Raw genomic sequence first — 22316 nt, 5'->3', positions numbered from 1 at the left:
GTCATATGACCCAAATACAGACATGTATCTTTGGGTGACCAAAAGAGGCGAATGGCAGTCCAAATTTATAATAAATATCAGAAAGGAAACAGCCCCTAGTGAAACCATTGCATCAGTACAAGAGAAACAAGAAGAAAGCAGGGTCAAGAGATACATTTCCAGTGAGCAAGCACTTGGATGACTTGGATGCGAATGCACATTTGAGAATATCCACATGCAACAGAAAACACTGGAATGACACCACAAACTTGCATGAGAGTACAGCATGCTGGATCTACCTTTTTAGGATCAACGGAAGTTAAGACAGAAAATGATGCTCATTTCCTTCATAATTGCAAAACGTAAACCTCTATTGCACAATGAGAAGACCACATCTCCTTTTTCTAGGAACAGGGTCCGTGAGCTACATTGAACATACCAGTTCTTTCAGTCAAGAAGGAATACAATATCCATTCATGGAGCACAAGATGCGTTAAAGGGGACAGGATCTTGGAATGTCTTTTGGACAAAAACAACTACAATGTGGATGCCAGTGAATTAAAAATTTTCATCCTGAAGCCTCACCCTGAAAAGGTAAAAAAACTCACATGTCAATTGAATATTTTAACATCAAAGTACAAACCCTCAATGTGCCTGTCCTCAAAGCTCTCCATGGAACATCAAGCGGAAGGAAGCGGGAGAGGTACTCTCATCATAACCAAATCACCATGAGGACCAAACAGCAAGTTGTATATTTCTGATACCTAGGGAACTTGGAAAATGCTGAAAGCTATGTGAAACTGCCGCTTTTGCGTGTCCACTCCCATTTTGTGCTGACTGGTATTGATGGCTTTGGAAATCTAAACACTAGGGTACTCCTGTCCAGTCTACAGTATAAGTGCTATGACCCCTCAAACATGGTAAAATTGCCTAATCCCCAATTGACGTCTTTAACCTTGCTTTACAGTAAGATCATGATGCATGGTACAGGAAAATACACCCATGGTATGAGAAGTTTAAAGTTGCATGTGGACTGAAGCAATAATTGCGCCAAAAAATGTTTTGTCTGGTCTTAGGACTCTACACAATTTGCCATTGCTAGCTAGTGCCAAAGTGTTTGTGCTTTCTCCTCTAAGCTTGGTGAATTTGGCTTACGCCTAATTGGCATATTTAATTTACTTGTAAGTCCCTAGTAAAGTGGTACCACCCACTTAAATGGCCCTTAATACATGCCCCAGTCCTGCCATGTTAGCCTGTGTGTGCAATTGTAAGCTGCCATTTGGACCTGGTCAGATAAACCTCTTGCAGGCCCAAGCCTCCCCTTTTAATACAGATTAGTCACCCCAGGGTAGGTCCTCCAATGCCTGGAGCGCATGGTGAAATGTACTTAAAAAGTTGAACATGTACTTTTATGTTTTAAATGTCATGGTAGTAGAAAAAAAACAAAATTTGTTTTTTAGGTTGAGCCTAGCGTAGCATGCATGCGCTGCTCTGCGAGGCCTTTAGTATCTCCTCTCTGGGACTAATCACGCTTCTTGCCCCCCATTTGTTCCTTGGTGTGTTTCTATGACTTCAATTGGTTTCATTGGTCAATCATTACATTTGTCCCTCCTTTCTTGAGGTGGTTCCTCTCCGTGGCGACTGTCCTTTAACAAGTATTATTGGTCCTTTGTTATTGAGTTCGGTTTTTTTTTCTTTATGGAATGGTTTGTTTTACATTAAACCTTTGTTGCTGCATATGTTTGTTCTGCGCAATTTCGGGGAAGCCGACACCGGGATGCTCCTCATTATTTCTTCATCAGCGCGGCACAGCGCTTTATCTTTAAACATGGAAGTAGGGGTGGGTAACCCAATATACCCTTGCGGGCTTGGGCAGTGAAATTGTTTTAAGAAAAGTTGCCAGCAAGGGGTTTGTTTGTGGATCTGTGTTTAGACAGTCTAGCGCAGTCTGTGTTAGTTAGACTTGGCAGCTGAGTGAAGCAGTGACTGTTAAAAATCTTATGAATCTGTATGGAAACTACCACACTAGCCCCATAGAAATGTAATGATTTGGACAGATTCTAGTTCAACAACAAATTTATGTTTTCTAGCAATGAATGAAGAATGAAGTACAAGAGAACAAGTGAAGCAACACGAAAAGGTTATTTTTGAAAAAATTATTATTTTTATATTGAAATGAATCAATGAAAATCAAGGGTGTACAGTGATAGACAATTGCATGTGTTTCTAAAGTAAATGGAACTGAAAAAAACAATCCATAAATACAGAAGAAAACAATCCAGTCAAGAATACATTAAATTAAATTGACTTCTTTCCAGGATGGTAAATAGAAAGCCAGATGTAAAACATGAAGGGAGACTTGGATTGAAGAGTCGACGTTTCGGTCTCAGTGGAGTAATCCAGAGACCATCATCAGGACAAAAGAATAATGCAATATGGATGACCCCTATAAAAAACATAGTTAAAATTAACAATTGGCCCTAGAACGTGTTGCTGTCATATGACAACAAATTAGAACATGTATGTACATAAATGACATTTTTGTACGTTTTAGTGAATCATATACAGAAAGTGCAGTCTGACAGAAAGGTCAGTGTGGTGACCCAAGAGATAACTGACACGCATGCATAATTGCATTAGACACATTTTATAAAAATAAATATTTACAAAGCTGAAAACAGTCAATGTGGTGGTCAGAAGGATGACTGGCAAGTCTTATTTGGAGAAAGAACAGGCAGATACACTTACTTATTTCATGATTGAAGCAAAACTGTAGATAAACTCATACTGAGTGTGAACAATTTATTGCCTGTATGGAAGGGAAAAATATCACGAATTGGCGGAGGCAATTTTTATTGATCAATTAGTTGTATTGGGTTTAGTCAAAAATGAGGAAAACTGTTTACCTTAGGGAAGCTTTTAGTCTGCCCCGAAGTAATATCCAAATAATCAAGCCAAAACGTTTTCACTCTTTAGGGAACCTGTAGTTTCAATCTCAGGGTCCGAGATAACTGTAAAAAGTATTGTATCAAAGATAAGGAACATATAATTCAAAGCTTAGTGAGAAATAAAGCTCTTCATATGTTGGACAGTGTCTTCAAACGTAATCGCTTTATTGCGAAGGGATGCTAAAAGCGGTACAGATAGGGACATGTATTAGAGCGTTTACGTGACACGATGGCTGCAGGGAAATTATAAATTGTCATTCGTGTCTCTGTGAAGTGGCTGAGAAAGAGTGCTAAATAAGAATTGCAGCACATAAGGCATACATACGTTTTTGGTAATGGATGCTTGAATGACGTGCTAAAGGTCAGAGGGAGCGTCGTTAACACAGTGTCTGAAGGTATTTAGTGTTTCAGATATTTAGCTGGTTCTGGCGCTGGCGGTTAGTAGTGTTGTAAAATAGCAACCATTGGGAATCGCACCTAACGTTGCCGTGTTTGTGTGACACGACGGCTACCCGGAAATTACAGATTGCCATTCGTGTTTCTGTGGAGTGGCTGGGAGACGCAGCACACGGAGTATACATACGCTTTTACTATTAGACAATTGTATGATGCTGCGGAAGTCAAAGAGAGCGCCGTTATCGCGGTTCCTTGAAGCCTATAGCTTTCCAAATATATAGCGAGTTTTAGCGCTTCAAATATTTAACAGGTTCTAACGCTGGCGATTCGAAATGTTGAGAACTGGCAACTATTAAAACTTATACCCAATATTGCCGTGCTGGAGAGACAGCAGCTGTGAGAGGTTTAAAAAAAGCAGCATTCAGAGACTTAGAGTCAAAGTGCTCACATCTAAGAAAAGGTTGTGATATGCACTGTGGCTTGGAAATACAATTGGCAAGGCGGTGTTTACAAACTTACTTCTGGAACGAGTATCTGGCGCGAAGCGTCTCTTCTGTATCCAATCAGAGGGGAGCTAGGAGATAGAGCCAGAGAGGGCCAATATATAGCAATAATAGATTGGGTGGCCTAGTCACGTGATATAGGACGGCCGGGAGGCTGAGAAAGTCAACCAGAATAGTCGCCATCTTGTAGTGGTTTAAGTCGACTATTACGTATAACTAATCCAACGTTGTGGTTTGGTGCAGTTAAGAATAATGAGTTTATTTAACACCCAATTTGAATATCGTCTGGGCTGATAATGGGGTGATTAGAACATCTTTAAATTGGACGACCGAGAGGTAGTCTGGAATGATCGCCATCTTGTAGTGGCTATGCCGACTTATGCCTCTATCTACACCCACATTATGGTTTGGTGAAGTAAAGGGTAATGGATAATGAGTTTATCTGGGCTATTGTTGAAAGGGTGATTTGAGGATCTGAAAATTGGACACTTAGACAGGGAGTCCATCGAGCCCTGTCGCATGATGCGCGCGCACATTCTTTAATGATCAATTATGAGCATATGAATGACAGATTTCAAAGTTCTTATTATGAACACATGTGAAATTCATACCAAATAGTAATTCACAGTAGCAAATACATAGCGCTGAGCGGTATACAGGGAACAATACAGATGACCATTCTGTCACATAGAGCGCTCACAATCTATATAGTGAGATAGTAAATCAGGTAAGACAAGCTAAAGTGTGCCATTCAGTAGATGAATTCAAACCATTCTTTACGCTATTTGCAAGCTCTATCCATTGGTTCTCTTTAAGAGTCAGCAGTCTGTCAACATTGGTTTGCCTAATAGTGGATTTGACTACTTCAACGACCCACCACTTGATGTCGTTCTCACTGTGTTTAAGTTGAACAAAATGTTCAACTAAGGGTGCATTCTCTGTTTTGCACCTGACTCTAGATTGATGTTGTAAGATCCTTTGTTTGATCATTTGCGTGGTTTTTCCAATATATATCATGCCGCAAGGGCACTCTATGCAGTAGACCACATTTTTCGTGCGACAGTTGGAAAAGTTTCTTATTTGAAAAGTCTTACCATTCAAATTGAATGTTTTGATGTTATCGGTCGTACCGCAAGCTGTGCACTTATTGCATTTATAGTGGCCAGTCAGGGGGGTCAGTTGTCTCATGTTATCAACCAGATTTTGTTTATCATTCTCATATGCGTGCACCAATCTGTCACGCAGGTTGCGGCCACGTTTGAATGAGAACAAGGGTTTGTCGGTGAGTTCTGGTAGCTCAGATAGTAGTGGCCAGTGTTTTAATATAACCTTTTTCAGTTGATTACTGAGAGTACCAAAAGTCGTTACACACACTAGAGGGTTATTGTCATTTTGTGTACGATTGGTAAGTAGCATGTCGCAATTGTTGTACCATGCTCTTTTCAATGATTGCTTGAGAAGTTTGTTAGGATATCCCCTAGCAAGCAGTTTATTTTTCAAAATCTTTGCTTCCTGAAAGTAGTCTGTTTTTTTGGAGCAATTTCGTCTTAGACGAAGGAATTGCCCGAATGGAAGGCCATCCCTCAGGGCCTTTGGATGGTGGCTATTATATTTGAGGAGGGTGTTCCTGGACGTGGGTTTCGTGTATAAAGTGGTGTAAAGCATGTTGTTGTCACCTGCTTTGACAGTGATGTCCAGGAAGTTCATCTGCAAGTTGTTGCTTTCCAGAGTGAATGAGAGGTTGGAATTTCTCTCATTTAACCAGGTATGGAAACTCAATAGGAGGTCTTTACTGCCTTTCCAGATTAAAAAGACGTTGTCTATGTACCTAAGCCAGCAGGAAATGTTGGCCAGGTAAGGGTTCAGTGAATGATAAATGAATTTCTTTTCAAAGTGAGCGACGTAGATGTTGGCAATGTCAGGGGCAAAAATTGCCCCCATCGCCACCCCCTTGAGTTGCTGATAATAAGTTTTCTCAAACAGGAAGAAGTTTTCACATAGGGGTATTTTAATGCAATCAAGGATAAAGTTGGTTGGTACTTCATGGGGACTGACACGGCTATCTAAGAGATCTTTAAGGATAGCCAATACCTCAAGTTGGGGGATGTTGGTGTAGAGGCTTTCTATGTCCATAGTTACCAACAGTTCTTCGTTAGGATTGAAGTGATGGTTTTCCAGTTTGTTGATGACAGATGTTGTATCCTTAATATAGGTGTCTGACTCTATGGCAAAAGGTCTTATAAAGTGGTCTGAATATTCAGCAAGGGGTTTTAGTATTGAATTACAACCCGACACTATAGGTCTCCCTGGTGGTTCAGTGGTGCTCTTGTGTACCTTTGGGAGAATGTATAATGCCGGTACGGTAGGTGCTTTATTTACCAGGTACATCGCTTCTTTTTCACAAAGCCAGCCTCCTGTTAGGCCTTGTTGGCTTAAAGATGAAATTTCTTTTTGAAGTCTGGTTGTCGGATTACCTGGGAGTCGTTTGTAATTCTCACTGACAGAGAGTTGTTTCAGAACTTCCGTTCTGTAGGCATCTTTATCCCAGAGGACAATGCCTCCCCCTATGTCTGCAGGCTTGATCAAAGTATTTGGCATTGATTCAAGGGCTTTGAGAGCTGTCAGTTCGTTCTTGCTAAGGTTGTTTTTAGCAAAGGGCATTTGTTTAAACAGATTCTCTGTTTCGATCAGAACTGCTTGTTCGAAAGTTAGGATTTCTTTAGCCACCATGTTGTTGGGGGGAAAGAAGGTTGAGGGTGGATGTAAACCTGTAACATTTCTTTCCATTGTGGATGTTTTGTCAAAAAAGAAGTTTTTTAGTCTAACAGTTCTAAAGAATCTGTATAGCTCCAATTTTGTTTGAAACAGATTATTCCTGTTAGTGGGGACAAAAGATAGACCAGCGGACAGGACTTTTGCCTCTGGTTCTGTCAGTACATGTTTCGAGATGTTAAATATAGGAATGGAGTTGTTATTTTCTACCATTCGTAGTACTGGTTCCGAGTTCGACGTTGGCCAGGAGTGTACTGATTCCGAAACCATCCCCTCCTCCCGCCCCTGTTGCTCCGGGGTCGTCCTGATCTCCTCCTGTCCTGTCCTAACAAAACAGATTGTCGAGAAGTAGAGGGTTGTTAGTCAAAATTAGATCTAGACTGTCCCCCTTGTTCAGAGTCTGTCTCAGATCCTGTGTCAGAAAAGGTCACTCTTTTCTGTTGAAAATGATGAGAGCCCCTTTGGTTGTTTTGGGGTTCGTAGAAATCTTTCTGTAGGTAAGGGTAAGTCTTATCTTTATTGTAACTACGTATTTCCTTTTGTAGTTTATCAGTCTTTTTTTGTGAGTTAAATGTTTCAAATTCTTTGATGGTTTGTGAGACTTTGTCTAAAAGTAACTTAGCATTTGGAATGTTACTGTCCGAGTTGATCTTATTCTCGATAGTTTCAATTTCTTTCAATAAAAGAATAATTTGTTTGGACGCAGTCTCAATGCTCAAGACCATCCAGGTCCTTGAGCATTTGTTAGCAGTCAATAAAGATAATGGGAATGTTCCTAATCTGTAGTCCAGTTGGAATGATGTTGTTATGAAGACAATCTGTGAGAAATTTGGCGTGTAGCTCTGTTCTCACCAGTTTTTTCTTTAATCTTTCAAGTTGTGCAAGGTCACTTTCGTATGGCAGCTGAGCAGCTGTGTTTTTATTGCCTAGCAAAGATGGGCCGGCTGCTATCTTTTGGACATACTCCTCCGTATACAAAAGAGTTTCTATTTCCGACATTAAGAACAAGGTATACAGGTAATGACCTGTTTAACCACTCAGATGTGGCCCACAGCAGAACGAGTCTGCGCTCGATAACTGGAAGTAGGGGTGGGTAACCCAAAATACCCTTGCGGGCTTGGGCAGTGAAATTGTTTTAAGAAAAGTTGCCAGCAAGGGGTTTGTTTGTGGATCTGTGTTTAGACAGTCTAGCGCAGTCTGTGTTAGTTAGACTTGGCAGCTGAGTGAAGCAGTGACTGTTAAAAATCTTATGAATCTGTCAGCCTATGGAAACTACCACACTAGCCCCATAGAAATGTAATGATTTGGACAGATTCTAGTTCAACAACAAATTTATGTTTTCTAGCAATGAATGAAGAATGAAGTACAAGAGAACAAGTGAAGCAACACGAAAAGGTTATTTTTGAAAAAAGTATTATTTTTATATTGAAATGAATCAATGAAAATCAAGGGTGTACAGTGATAGACAATTGCATGTGTTTCTAAAGTAAATGGAACTGAAAAAAACAATCCATAAATACAGAAGAAAACAATCCAGTCAAGAATACATTAAATTAAATTGACTTCTTTCCAGGATGGTAAATAGAAAGCCAGATGTAAAACATGAAGGGAGACTTGGATTGAAGAGTCGGCGTTTCGGTCTCAGTGGAGTAATCCAGAGACCATCATCAGGACAAAAGAATAATGCAATATGGATAACCCCTATAAAAAACATAGTTAAAATTAACAATTGGCCCTAGAACGTGTTGCTGTCATATGACGACAAATTAGAACATGTATGTAAATAAATGACATTTTTGTACGTTTTAGTGAATCATATACAGAAAGTGCAGTCTGACAGAAAGGTCAGTGTGGTGACCCAAGAGATAACTGACACGCATGCATAATTGCATTAGACACATTTTATAAAAATAAATATTTACAAAGCTGAAAACAGTCAATGTGGTGGTCAGAAGGATGACTGGCAAGTCTTATTTGGAGAAAGAACAGGCAGATACACTTACTTATTTCATGATTGAAGCAAAACTGTAGATAAACTCATACTGAGTGTGAACAATTTATTGCCTGTATGGAAGGGAAAAATATCACAAATTGGCGGAGGCAATTTTTATTGATCAATTAGTTGTATTGGGTTTAGTCAAAAATGAGGAAAACTGTTTACCTTAGGGAAGCTTTTAGTCTGCCCCGAAGTAATATCCAAATAATCAAGCCAAAACGTTTTCACTCTTTAGGGAACCTGTAGTTTCAATCTCAGGGTCCGAGATAACTGTAAAAAGTATTGTATCAAAGATAAGGAACATATAATTCAAAGCTTAGTGAGAAATAAAGCTCTTCATATGTTGGACAGTGTCTTCAAACGTAATCGCTTTATTGCGAAGGGATGCTAAAAGCGGTACAGATAGGGACATGTATTAGAGCGTTTACGTGACACGATGGCTGCAGGGAAATTATAAATTGTCATTCGTGTCTCTGTGAAGTGGCTGAGAAAGAGTGCTAAATAAGAATTGCAGCACATAAGGCATACATACGTTTTTGGTAATGGATGGTTGAATGACGCGCTAAAGGTCAGAGGGAGCGTTGTTAACACAGTGTCTGAAGGTATTTAGTGTTTCAGATATTTAGCTGGTTCTGGTTCTGGCGCTGGCGGTTAGTAGTGTTGTAAAATAGCAACCATTGGGAATCGCACCTAACGTTGCCGTGTTTGTGTGACACGACTGCTACCCGGAAATTACAGATTGCCATTCGTGTTCGGTGAAGAAAGTTAATAACAAATTGGGTAGACTGTTCCGTTCAAGTGCATTGCATTCTATTCCTCATAGTTGTGTCAAGGGAGACGGTATGTATCTAGAGGATGGGGTCCATTTGTCCCGGGTGGGGAATGCGTTACTCATAGGAGACCTCGTAGCCTGGCTAAAGTGTTTACAGCATGACCTTTTAGGTAGGAGTTTTGTGGGGGGTCCGGATAGCCGGTCAACTATCCGGCCTGTGGCGGTGAGGTCATGATCGGTGAGCAGTAATTGGAAGATCCCTATGGGGGGGGCATCACCCATTACGGATGGGAGCGCCCGGGGGGATGTGGCCATTGGCCCCTCAACGGGGAGGCGGTCCCTTCTAACGATGGGACGCCGAAAGGAAAGGGAAGGCGGTCAAGGCCACTCCCTGGATAGGAGGGGCTACGGGCCCCTCCTGGGAATTTCCCGGGGCCAGGACATCTGCGACGGCAGATGTGGTAAGTTGTGTGGGGTGGGGAGGGGGGTCTACGCTACCTTCTAGACACCTCACACGAGTCCTCGGACGACCATAAAATGGCGTCGAGTTAATTGGGGCCCCCGTCAAGACAAGGGAAATTGGTATGTGCACATGAGGTACAGCCCTCTGTGCGGTCGCCCCTCGCAAGTGAGGGGGTATTTCTGGTTTAGGGATCTGACACAGGTTACGACCTTGCCGTTGGCCCTTAACGTTAGGATGTACAATTTCAAGTTAAAAATGTATTGGTAGGATGTTAGTTTCGGCTAGGAGAACCTTTGTATTAGAAATATGTTAAGGTTAGCCAAAACATCGTAATGTGGAAATGAAATTGTACATGATATGAAACCGTTATTTTAATGCTTTTAATTTTGTTTCATATTTTAATAAATACGGCCGGGAGGGTAACTCCCTCCCGCCTTCCAAAAGTTCAGAACTGTTTCCGGTTTCCCATCCTTGGGGATTGTGTTGAGAGGGGGTGGCGGGTATCTCAGCCATATGGAAAGGAGCGACCACTCGGTCCCCCCGAACGTATGGTGGAGTACCCCGATCCCCCCGGGAAGCCATCTTGGGCGGGAGGCGAGTCTCGGCTGGTATGCCCGAAGCGGCGTAGCCGGGGCGCGCTTTTTCCCGCCCTAGAGTGGGTTGTCCGAGACACTGAAGCATATGAGAATGATAAACAAAATCTGGTTGATAACATGAGACAACTGACCCCCCTGACTGGCCACTATAAATGCAATAAGTGCACAGCTTGCGGTACGACCGATAACATCAAAACATTCAATTTGAATGGTAAGACTTTTCAAATAAGAAACTTTTCCAACTATCGCACGAAAATGTGGTCTACTGCATAGAGTGCCCTTGCGGCATGATATATATTGGAAAAACCACGCAAATGATCAAACAAAGGATCTTACAACATCAATCTAGAGTCAGGTGCAAAACAGAGAATGCACCCTTAGTTGAACATTTTGTTCAACTTAAACACAGTGAGAACGACATCAAGTGGTGGGTCGTTGAAGTAGTCAAATCCACTATTAGGCAAACCAAGAGAACCAATGGATAGAGCTTGCAAATAGCGTAAAGAATGGTTTGAATTCATCTACTGAATGGCACACTTTAGCTTGTCTTACCTGATTTACTATCTCACTATATAGATTGTGAGCGCTCTATGTGACAGAATGGTCATCTGTATTGTTCCCTGTATACCGCTCAGCACTATGTATTTGCTACTGTGAATTACTATTTGGTATGAATTTCACATGTGTTCATAATAAGAACTTTGAAATCTGTCATTCATATGCTCATAATTGATCATTAAAGAATGTGCGCGCGCATCATGCGACAGGGCTCGATGGACTCCCTGTCTAAGTGTCCAATTTTCAGATCCTCAAATCACCCTTTCAACAATAGCCCAGATAAACTCATTATCCATTACCCTTTACTTCACCAAACCATAATGTGGGTGTAGATAGAGGCATAAGTCGGCATAGCCACTACAAGATGGCGATCATTCCAGACTACCTCTCGGTCGTCCAATTTAAAGATGTTCTAATCACCCCATTATCAGCCCAGACGATATTTAAATTGAGTGTTAAATAAACTCATTATTCTTAACTGCACCAAACCACAACGTTGGATTAGTTATACGTAATAGTCGACTTAAACCACTACAAGATGGCGACTATTCTGGTTGACTTTCTCAGCCTCCCGGCCGTCCTATATCACGTGACTAGGCCACCCAATCTATTATTGCTATATATTGGCCCTCTCTGGCTCTATCTCCTAGCTCCCCTCTGATTGGATACAGAAGAGACGCTTCGCGCCAGATACTCGTTCCAGAAGTAAGTTTGTAAACACCGCCTTGCCAATTGTATTTCCAAGCCACAGTGCATATCACAACCTTTTCTTAGATGCGAGCACTTTGACTCTAAGTCTCTGAATGCTGCTTTTTTTAAACCTCTCACAGCTGCTGTCGCTCCAGCACGGCAACATTGGGTATAATTTTTAATAGTTGCCAGTTCTCAACATTTCGAATCGCCAGCGTTAGAACCTGTTAAATATTTGAAGAGCTAAAACTCGCTATATATTTGGAAAGCTATAGGCTTCCAGGCACCGCGATAACGGCGCTCTCTTTGACTTCCGCAGCATCATACAATTGTCTAATAGTAAAAGCGTATGTATACTCCGTGTGCTGCGTCTCCCAGCCACTCCACAGAAACACGAATGGCAATCTGTAATTTCCGGGTAGCCGTCGTGTCACACAAACACGGCAACGTTAGGTGCGATTCCCAATGGTTGCTATTTTACAACACTACTAACCGCCAGCGCCAGAACCAGCTAAATATCTGAAACACTAAATACCTTCAGACACTGTGTTAACGACGCTCCCTCTGACCTTTAGCGCGTCATTCAACCATCCATTACTAAAAACGTATGTATGCCTTATGTGCTGCAATTCTTATTTAGCACTCTTTCTCAGCCACTTCACAGAGACACGAATGACAATTTATAATTTCCCTGCAGCCATCGTGTCACGTAAACGCTCTAATACATGTCCCTATCTGTACCGCTTTTAGCATCCCTTCGCAATAAAGCGATTACGTTTGAAGACACTGTCCAACATATGAAGAGCTTTATTTCTCACTAAGCTTTGAATTATATGTTCCTTATCTTTGATACAATACTTTTTACAGTTATCTCGGACCCTGAGATTGAAACTACAGGTTCCCTAAAGAGTGAAAACGTTTTGGCTTGATTATTTGGATATTACTTCGGGGCAGACTAAAAGCTTCCCTAAGGTAAACAGTTTTCCTCATTTTTTACTAAACCCAATACAACTAATTGATCAATAAAAATTGCCTCCGCCAATTTGTGATATTTTTCCCTTCCATACAGGAAATAAATTGTTCACACTCAGTATGAGTTTATCTACAGTTTTGCTTCAATCATGAAATAAGTAAGTGTATCTGCCTGTTCTTTCTCCAAATAAGACTTGCCAGTCATCCTTCTGACCACCACATTGACTGTTTTCAGCTTTGTAAATATTTATTTTTATAAAATGTGTCTAATGCAATTATACATGCGTGTCAGTTATCTCTTGGGTCACCACACTGACCTTTCTGTCAGACTGCACTTTCTGTATATGATTCACTAAAACGTACAAAAATGTCGTTTATGTACATACATGTTCTAATTTGTCGTCATATGACAGCAACACGTTCTAGGGCCAATTGTTAATTTTAACTATGTTTTTTATAGGGGTCATCCATATTGCATTATTCTTTTGTCCTGATGATGGTCTCTGGATTACTCCACTGAGACCGAAACGTCGACTCTTCAATCCAAGTCTCCCTTCATGTTTTACATCTGGCTTTCTATTTACCATCCTGGAAAGAAGTCAATTTAATTTAATGTATTCTTGACTGGATTGTTTTCTTCCGTATTTTTGGATTGTTTTTTTCAGTTCCATTTACTTTAGAAACACATGCAATTGTCTATCACTGTACACCCTTGATTTTCATTGATTCATTTCAATATAAAAATTATAATTTTTTCAAAAATAACCTTTTCGTGTTGCTTCACTTGTTCTCTTGTACTTCATTCTTCATTCATTGCTAGAAAACATAAATTTGTTGTTGAACTAGAATCTGTCCAAATCATTACATTTCTATGGGGCTAGTGTGGTAGTTTCCATAGGCTGACAGATTCATAAGATTTTTAACAGTCACTGCTTCACTCAGCTGCCAAGTCTAACTAACACAGACTGCGCTAGACTGTCTAAACACAGATCCACAAACAAACCCCTTGCTGGCAACTTTTCTTATCTTTAAACATGGCGGTCTCGCCATTACATATAGGGCTGTTCACACTGCTGCATATTATAAAATACGGCTCTCGCTATAGGGGAGAGTCCTGGTTAAATGGGTTTCATTCTACTACCCCCGCCCCCCCTTGCGTCCTCTGCATTCCCGGTTGCTCAATTTGGGGTGTATGAACAATTTTCAGAGCATCTCCATCTTCTCCTCGAGATATGTATATCCTGCGGGTACCATTACCCATGAGAAGGTGAAACAGAAGTACTGCAGACATGCCAACCCTCCCGATTCAGGCGTGAGACTTTGAAGGCTAGTCTACCGCCTCCCGATTCCTACAAGCAAAAACCTGATTTCTCGGGGGTTTCAGCTGGCAGGGCTTGATATTGTGTAAAGTGCTAATTCTTCCAGCAAAGAGTGCTTATGCAGGGGCTCTCGAAGGGGTGAAAAACCAACAAAGCGTCATTAACAATGGAATTATCTTTTAAAGACATGCAAAGTACTGGGGGGCGGGGCTGTTTCAGCCCGGGCTGCCACAGGGCGGTGGGGGGTGCATGCCCTGCCAACAACCTGCCAGGCCAGTGCCCAACACTTGCACCACCCTCTCTGCCTGCCACTATGCTCCATGCTTCTGAAAGGTTAGAAAAAAACGTGCATTTACGTTTCAAATGTCCGATCCTGCAGCAGCCACTTCCAAAGCCCATACATGGCAGTAACCCGATTCAAAGTCCCATTCTCCCGATTATTTCTTTTAATCTCCCACTTTGCTCTCCTGAAATGTTGGCATGTAGGGTACTGTGCTGCCATTTAGTTTGAAAGAGATACATTCTTCACGTTCATATTAAATAGCATTCTGAAAGGCAACACGTAATGTTCACGTTTGTCCAATGTTCGCGGTTTCAAATAAACGTTCACTGAACTATCTCTAACACCCGGTACTCATCCTAGTTTCCCTCCGATAAAGCCCCGGCTGCCATTCTTAGTACCAAACAAAAAAAAACATCCTGGAACTTCTTCTTTCTCCTCTAGTGTGGAATTTTAGTTTACGATCTGAACATCATCTGCGCCAGCTTGTCACCTATGCGCTACGTGCATGGCAGCCATTTTAGATATCATGGTCTCCCTGCCCACGATCGATCGCCAGCGCGCCCCTGTGACCCAGCAAGCATCCTCCGCGCACCCTGGCTCCCCCTCCCTCCTCTTTATGAGTATGACCCTTCTGCATGACCCTGTCCTTGGGAGTCACGCCAGCGCCTGACCAACACCTCCTCTCCTCCCATGAATGCCCCTCTGTTGATAAACCTCCCCTCTGCGCTGGATTGTTCATGCGGCATGAATACCACTCCATTGATGACCCCTCACCCCGTGTCCGACTGTCCACACAGGTCCGAGGCCACTGCCTAAGCCGGGAGATATCATTTACTGCCCCTTATTGCACGAGGTCGCTCTCCTTCAAAGGACCCTCTATTGATCCAGGGCTCCCCACCCCCCTGTGACATAATCAGGCGCACACATCCTAAGACTCGACGAAACACTCAGCTGCGTGATGACTCTCTCTCTTATCAGCAGGTTGAGGACCTCCATTGTGAATGTATATGGGGGTGGGATTAACATGAGGATTACGGGGATGTCTTTTCCCATGCCTTACAAAGTTGTGATTGTATTAAAGGAAGGTCACATGCCATAAACCAGTGTATAAGAGGCCAGGCCTCTGAGTGGCTGTTAGAGCACCTCGAGACGATACCTTGTTGTCTGATCTGATGTGTTCTGCTCCGTCGGAATAAACTTCTGTTTCCTGCCTTCTGGTCTCCGGCGCCTGCCTCATTGCTTGGTAAACTTGAATGGTACAAGGGCGGTTAGCGCCGGGCAAATCTTGAGAAAGGTCCTAGCCCTACCTTTTTCTACAAATTGGCGTCCCAAAGCGTGGGGCCCATCAGCGACACGTGGATCCAGTGGGAGAGGTCCCGATGACAGAGTGAACGACTGCAACGATTGGGAAGAGCTCATGTCCGATAGACCCTCGTCTGACAGCCGATCATCCGACCTTCACTAGTTCTGAACAGACCTCTCTCGAGTGATCTACGGTCCTGACTGGGAACCATCAGGAGTGCCGCGAACATCACGAAGGAGAGAGGACGATCGGGCGCTGGATCCAGAGAACAGGAAACCGTCCATGCGGTCCGGGTAAGGTCGTGTAAACACGACGAATTGAGGAAAATTGTTTTTGTTTGGATAATACTAGTATTACGCTTTGTTGAAACCTCTGGAGATTCGCTGTCTGCAAACGGGGAAAAACAAACAGGCTCTCTCTTTGCAAACAGTGAAGGATAGGTAACGCAGACTTTTGTCCCCATTGTAATCCGTCGTGCCTATCTTCCTCCCCCACTGTTTCCCGAACTGTCGTTCGTGGATTATTGTCTGGAGATTCTTTGTCTGCAAACAGGGAAGAACAAGGTCTCTCTTTGCAGGTAGAGAAAGAGTGGGTAGCGATAACTTTTCGTGCCCACTTTTTCTCCCCACTGAATTGTTTGATTGGCCGATTGTTCGGTATTGGTTCGTTTGAGGTATTCACCGCCGCCAAACAACGGAGAATAGAAATATTCTGCCTAGTCTTTGCCCGCTGTGATAAGATAGGTAGTGCAGATTTTTGTCCCCGGTGTAAACCGTCATGCCTATCTTCTCCCCACTGGTTGGTAGCCTGTTTAGCCCGGACCGCTTATTAGAGATGAACCATCCAGCTCCACTGGAGGGCACCCCTAATAAGGACATGTTCACTAAGTATGGACTAGTCGCTATAGCTTACACTAGACTATGGCATAAATACACGAAAAAGAACCCTGAAAGTCAGTGGCCACTGATAGGTTCCTTTAGTGAAAATAAAATAAAAACATTAGAAATAGCGCTCCAGAAAAATAAGACCACGCCCACCATGCTCGACAGTATCGGCATGTGGCGCAAAGAAACGGAACAACGAAAGAAAAGAGAAGAAGCAAAAGTAGGGAAAGAATTACGAAAGGCAGCCCACCTAGCCGCAAAGCAACTAGAAGAGGAAATAAAAGAAAGAAACGAAGCTACACAAAACCAAGAATCGGGGTCAACAGGCCAATGTCCTGTTAGGACCCCCTCTGCGCTCTACCCTGAACTACCCTCCAAACAACGGGCAAACGATGAGTTATTGCTAGGTCCCCCAATCATCTACATGCCCCCTCCATATGCTCCCAGCCAACAAAACCTGCAAACCCCGAGTGTGAGTGAAAGTGACCCTAGTGCTAGTGCACCGGCCCTCACGGCCTCCGCACCAGCCGCATTAACAACTTCATTAGGCGACCCCGAGGCTAGCAAACAATCATCAGCCAGGTTAAATAGGTTAAGCAAAGATGAGCGGGATGGGATCGACAAAATAGCAAAGACATTGGTAGAACGAAGGGAGAGCGAAGAATACACAATGAGCGTGTATAATTCACATGCCGACAGCCACAGACGGCATTTCATTTTGCGATTCAGCTTCCACACCCTGAACGCGTATGAAGATAGGTATCAGAGTAAGGGTCCCGCTAAACTAACAACACTGTATAGGAAGATTGATGTCGGAGATGGGACTGAACGTGAGGCGACGGAGCTCTTCATGCAAATGCTTGAGGTCTTCCGCCACCTCGCAGAACAGAAACCAGAAACCAAGGTTACGGCCCCTGAAACAACCTCGGCAGAGGTAGCCAATACTATGATGCCTATCAGAGAAGCGGCTCCTTACTGGATCCCGCCACGGGGCCAGGGAACGAGCGATGATATTAATAATGAACATGCAAAGGGAAGGGTTGTGTACAATTGGGTTTACCAACCATGGGACCGACAAGACATCCTAACCTTCAAGCAAACCTTGCCCGACTTAAGAAAGAACCCGACGGCATTTTATACTGAATTAGGCACAGCCTTGGGTTCGACAATAATGACTTTAGCAGATATTGACTTGTTCTTTGGGTTATGCCTGCCAGCTGATGTGTGGAAGCAAATCCGGAAAGTCGACCACACGGATCTGTTTGGACATACCTGGGACCAACTCGGTAAACTCGACAGACAGCGAGAGCCAGGGAGTAAACCAGTGAAGGACATACTGGAACTCCCAGACAAACTGGTCCAGAAGTTAAAAACCCTGGTCCCGGAAAGAAAAGTAGACTGGTCGATAGTCACGGCCTGTCGACAGAAACCCCAGGAGGATGTGTCAGAATACTTCTCCCGATTCGAGACAGTGTTCTCCGACTACAGTGGCCAAGACATGACCACCGCAACCGGACAACACCTGTTTGTGCAAAATTATGTAAAGGGACTAACGCAAGAAGTCTCCCAAAAACTGCAGACGAGTGAGAGTAGTTGGGGAGCCTCCAAACCCGCAGCCATCCTTCAGATGGCTCAGTATTACGAGCACCAAAAGAATGAGAATGATAGGGCGTCCGAGAAAAAGAAGAAAGATTTGAAGGAAAGGGTAATGATAGCCCAGATACAGGGTATAGCGCTAGGACGGGAACACCAAAGGGGGAACTACCAATCAACCACCCCCAGAGATCTACCTCCTAAAGATCACACCCCAGCACCCCACACTGGACGTAGAGACGTTAGCAATGACCAATGCGCCTTCTGCAAAGGGCTCGGTCATTGGAAATTTCAGTGTCCAGTTCTGATAGAAATGAACAGAAATAGGGAGTCCAGGGATGTGGCGGGTGGTCCGAGGAATAGAATACAGGGACGAGGGAGCCCCAACGACACCAATAATGACAGATCAGGAAGACTGAACACATTTGACCGTCCCCGACAGAACCAATATCAGCTATCCGAAGGTGAACATGCCCCCGACTTTGCATAGGACTGCCAGGGGCAAGGGAGGGATCCAGTCGAGCTCTGTGTTGACCAGCAAGGTCCTTATGTCACCGCTAAGGTCTTGGGTACAGAGTCTCCATTCTTGGTAGACACTGGGGCGACACGTAGTGTGTTATCAAAACGACTGATTCCAAGGGCACCCTTGTCTGGCTCACACATAACGTCGATAGGTTTCGATGGGACGCCCTCCACTAACCCCCTGTCCGTACCTATTACCTTTGACCTGGAAAACAACACTACTGACGCGACATTTCTCCTCTCCTCCAACTCCCCTGACGCCATTATGGGCATTGACTTACTGAAGCATTTTCGAGCTACCATTAGGTGTTCCCCAGATGGAATACGAGTCATCCTGTACGACAACCCAGACATGCCCAGATCCCGTCCCCCACTACACATGTGCTCTATAACTGACGCTGACCTATCCCTGCTTGACACCCTACCTTCGTACCTGTGGGCCAAAAATGACTCTGATGTGGGGCGAATGATGATTGACCCTATTCACATAACTGTACGACAGGACGCTATGCTCCCGAAACTCCCGCAGTATCGGATATCGCCAGAGGGTGAGAAGGCACTGGTAGCGATCATTCAGTCTCTGGTAGACGCAGGAGTGGTTGAAGAAGTGGTTAGCAACGTCTGCAACAGCCCAATCCTACCTATTGTTAAGAAGCAAGGTGAAGGAGATGAGAAAGCGTACCGCTTCATCATCGACTTGCGAGAGATTAACAAAGTGGTTGTACCCCAATATCCTGTGGTCTCTGATATCACCACCATTCTGACCCTCATCCCGTCCACTGCCACCACCTTCACTGTTATCGACCTTAAGAACGCGTTTTTCTCTATCCCCATCCATCCAGACAGCCGTTATCTCTTCGGCTTCACTTTAAAATCCCGTTCGTACCGATTCTGTAGAGCTCCCCAGGGGTACACTGAAAGTCCCAGCATTTACAGCCAGGCCCTCAAAAGACAGCTGGATGCCTTCCAGCTACCAGAGGGAGTGGTGTTGATCCAATATGTCGATGATATCCTTTTGGCGGCTGACACCACCCCGCTTGCAACGACAGCCACCGTTCAACTCCTACACTTTCTTGCAGAAAATGGCCATAAAGTCTCCAAAAAGAAGTTACAGTTCTGCCAGCCACAGGTGACTTACCTAGGCCATCTTCTGTCCAAAGAAGGGAGAAAACTTACACCCGACCGAATCCAAACCATCCTAGATACCCCCATCCCGAAAACACAAAAGCAGGTCCGCTCTTTGGTTGGCCTGACATCTTTTTGCAGACAGTGGTTGCCTAACTACAGCCTCATTGTGAAACCATTACTTGCCCTACTGACCAAGGATGCCCCCTCCCCGTTTCCTTGGACCGCTGAGTGTCAAGCCTCTTTTAAGGAATTACGGGATGCACTCTGCTCAGCGCCCGTCCTCGGAACGCCGGATTACTCCAAACCCTTCTCCCTCTTCACCCACGAAAGGGAGGGATGCGCATTGTCTGTCCTAACTCAATCAATTGGTCCTAAGCAGCGCCCTTGTGCCTACTTCTCCGCCACTCTTGATCCTGTAGCCAGAGCTTTGCCTGCCTGCCTTCGAGCAGTAGCCGCCGCTGCTGTCTCTATCCGTCAGAGCGAGGGAATTGTACTTTCCAACTCCCTCACAGTGCTAGTACCCCATGCAGTCGACACCCTCTTGAATCAGACAAAGACCCAGCACCTGACTAGCGCACGACTGACAGGGTATGAACTGACGCTACTTGCACCCCACATCACCCTAAAAAGATGCACGACTTTGAATCCTGCCACATTGTTACCCCTGCCTGAAAATGACCCTGACATTCCTCCCATCCACGACTGTGTGACCCTCACGGACGAACAAACTAGGAGTAGGATTGACCTCCGAGACACTGCTTTCCCTGACCCCGATGGAGAGCTATGGGTAGACGGCTCTTGCATCAAACTCCCAGATGGCACCACTTCAGCTGCCTATGCAGTAACGACAGCCCGAACAGTAGTTGAGACAGCCTGCATCACACAACGATCTGCCCAAGCAGCAGAGCTGATAGCCCTCACTCGAGCATGCATCATAGCCGCAGGGACCACCACGAACGTATATACGGACAGCCAGTATGCCTTCGGAGTGGTCCACCATTTTGGGCTCCTGTGGAGGGAGAGGGGATTCCTGACGTCCTACGGCACCCCGATCCTCCACGGAGATTTAGTCTCCGCCCTGATTGAAGCAGTTCTCCTCCCCAAACGATTAGCGGTGATAAAATGTCAGGCACACAAAAGGGTGACAGACTTAGTTGGACAAGGGAATGCATTGGCCGACATTACTGCACGAACCACAGCCGAGAATAGGACGGTGACACGCATGTACATGACCAGGTCACAAGCAGAAACATGGAGTGACACAAGGACAATGATCAGAGACATACAATCGGCCAGCACCCCTCACGAGCTGACTAAATGGGCAGGGGTGGGTTTGAAGGATGAGGAAGGCTGTTGGCGAACGAAGGATGCAAGCAAATGGATGCTGCCCGACTCATATCTGATTCCCATACTGACCATGGCCCACTCGTCCGCACACATAGGATCTGCACCCATGATCGAACTCATTTCCAAAGTCTGGCATAACGACAAAATCCCTGACTCAGCCAGACGCCTAGTTCAGCAGTGCCTTATCTGTCTGCAACACAACCCCGGGAAAGGGACTGTAGTGCCCCGGGGAGGGTTTGGGACCCCCAATCACCCCTTTGAGGTCCTTCAGATGGATTATATCCAACTAGAGAGATGCCAAAACCTGAAGTATGTACTAGTCATCGTATGTGCCTTCAGCAAACGGGTAGAAGCCTATCCAACCCGTGACAACACTGCCATGACTACTGCCAAAGTACTACTGAAGGAATTCTTCCCTCGCTATGGCCTTTGCCGAATTTTATGGAGCGACAATGGCCCCCACTTCATAGCTGAGGTTATCCAACTAATCCTGAAGGGGTTGGGGGTGAAGCAACGATTCCATGCGGTCTTCCACCCCCAATCCGCCGGTCTAGTGGAACGCCATAATGCCACACTGAAGCTGAAATTGTCAAAAATCGTGGCCACCACTGGACTTAACTGGCCGGATGCCCTCCCACTGGCTTTGTTATCAATGCGCTCCACTCCCACCAAGCACCATTTGACCCCCTACGAGGTCGTGTTCGGGCGGCCAATGAATCTCTGGACTGCTCCCAAACCGACCTCCATTCATGACGTCCCAGACGTCCTACTATCTGATTATTTGTGCAAGTTGACTAAAACGTTGTCTGTCATTCATCAACAGGTGCAGCAGGCCATCCCCGATGCTTCCAGGGGCCCCGGTCACGACATCCAACCGGGAAATTTCGTATTGATACGAAATTTCCAGCGAACCAAGAGTCTGGAACCTCGGTGGACGGGCCCCTGGCAAGTGCTGATCACCACCCGAACGGCACTCCGAGTGGAGGGGAAGAAGCACTGGCTGCACGCGCATCATTGTCGGAAGGTCCCTGCAAACCTGGCCCCGACAGAAAACGTCAGCACCCAAGAAGAGCTCCTGAACAAAGACCGACCGATATTGGACTGTTATCCAGATACTGGGGCACTCGAACTTGCAAAATTCTCTGATCCTACTGTGCCATCCAGAGAAGGGTATTTCCTGCGTCGAAAGGAGGGAGTCTCGGCTAAGTAGGCCACGGACTAAGTTAAAATCTCAGAACGGTGACCTACACACAATCAAGGGTTGCCGGGAGAGAGGCTAAACAAGGTCTGTG

Source organism: Lissotriton vulgaris, chromosome 2_1, assembly GCF_964263255.1.
Source record: "Lissotriton vulgaris chromosome 2_1, aLisVul1.2, whole genome shotgun sequence".
NCBI classification, from domain to species: domain Eukaryota; kingdom Metazoa; phylum Chordata; class Amphibia; order Caudata; family Salamandridae; genus Lissotriton; species Lissotriton vulgaris.
The sequence above is the reverse complement of the archived record's forward strand: the minus strand, read 5'-3'. Positions refer to the sequence as shown.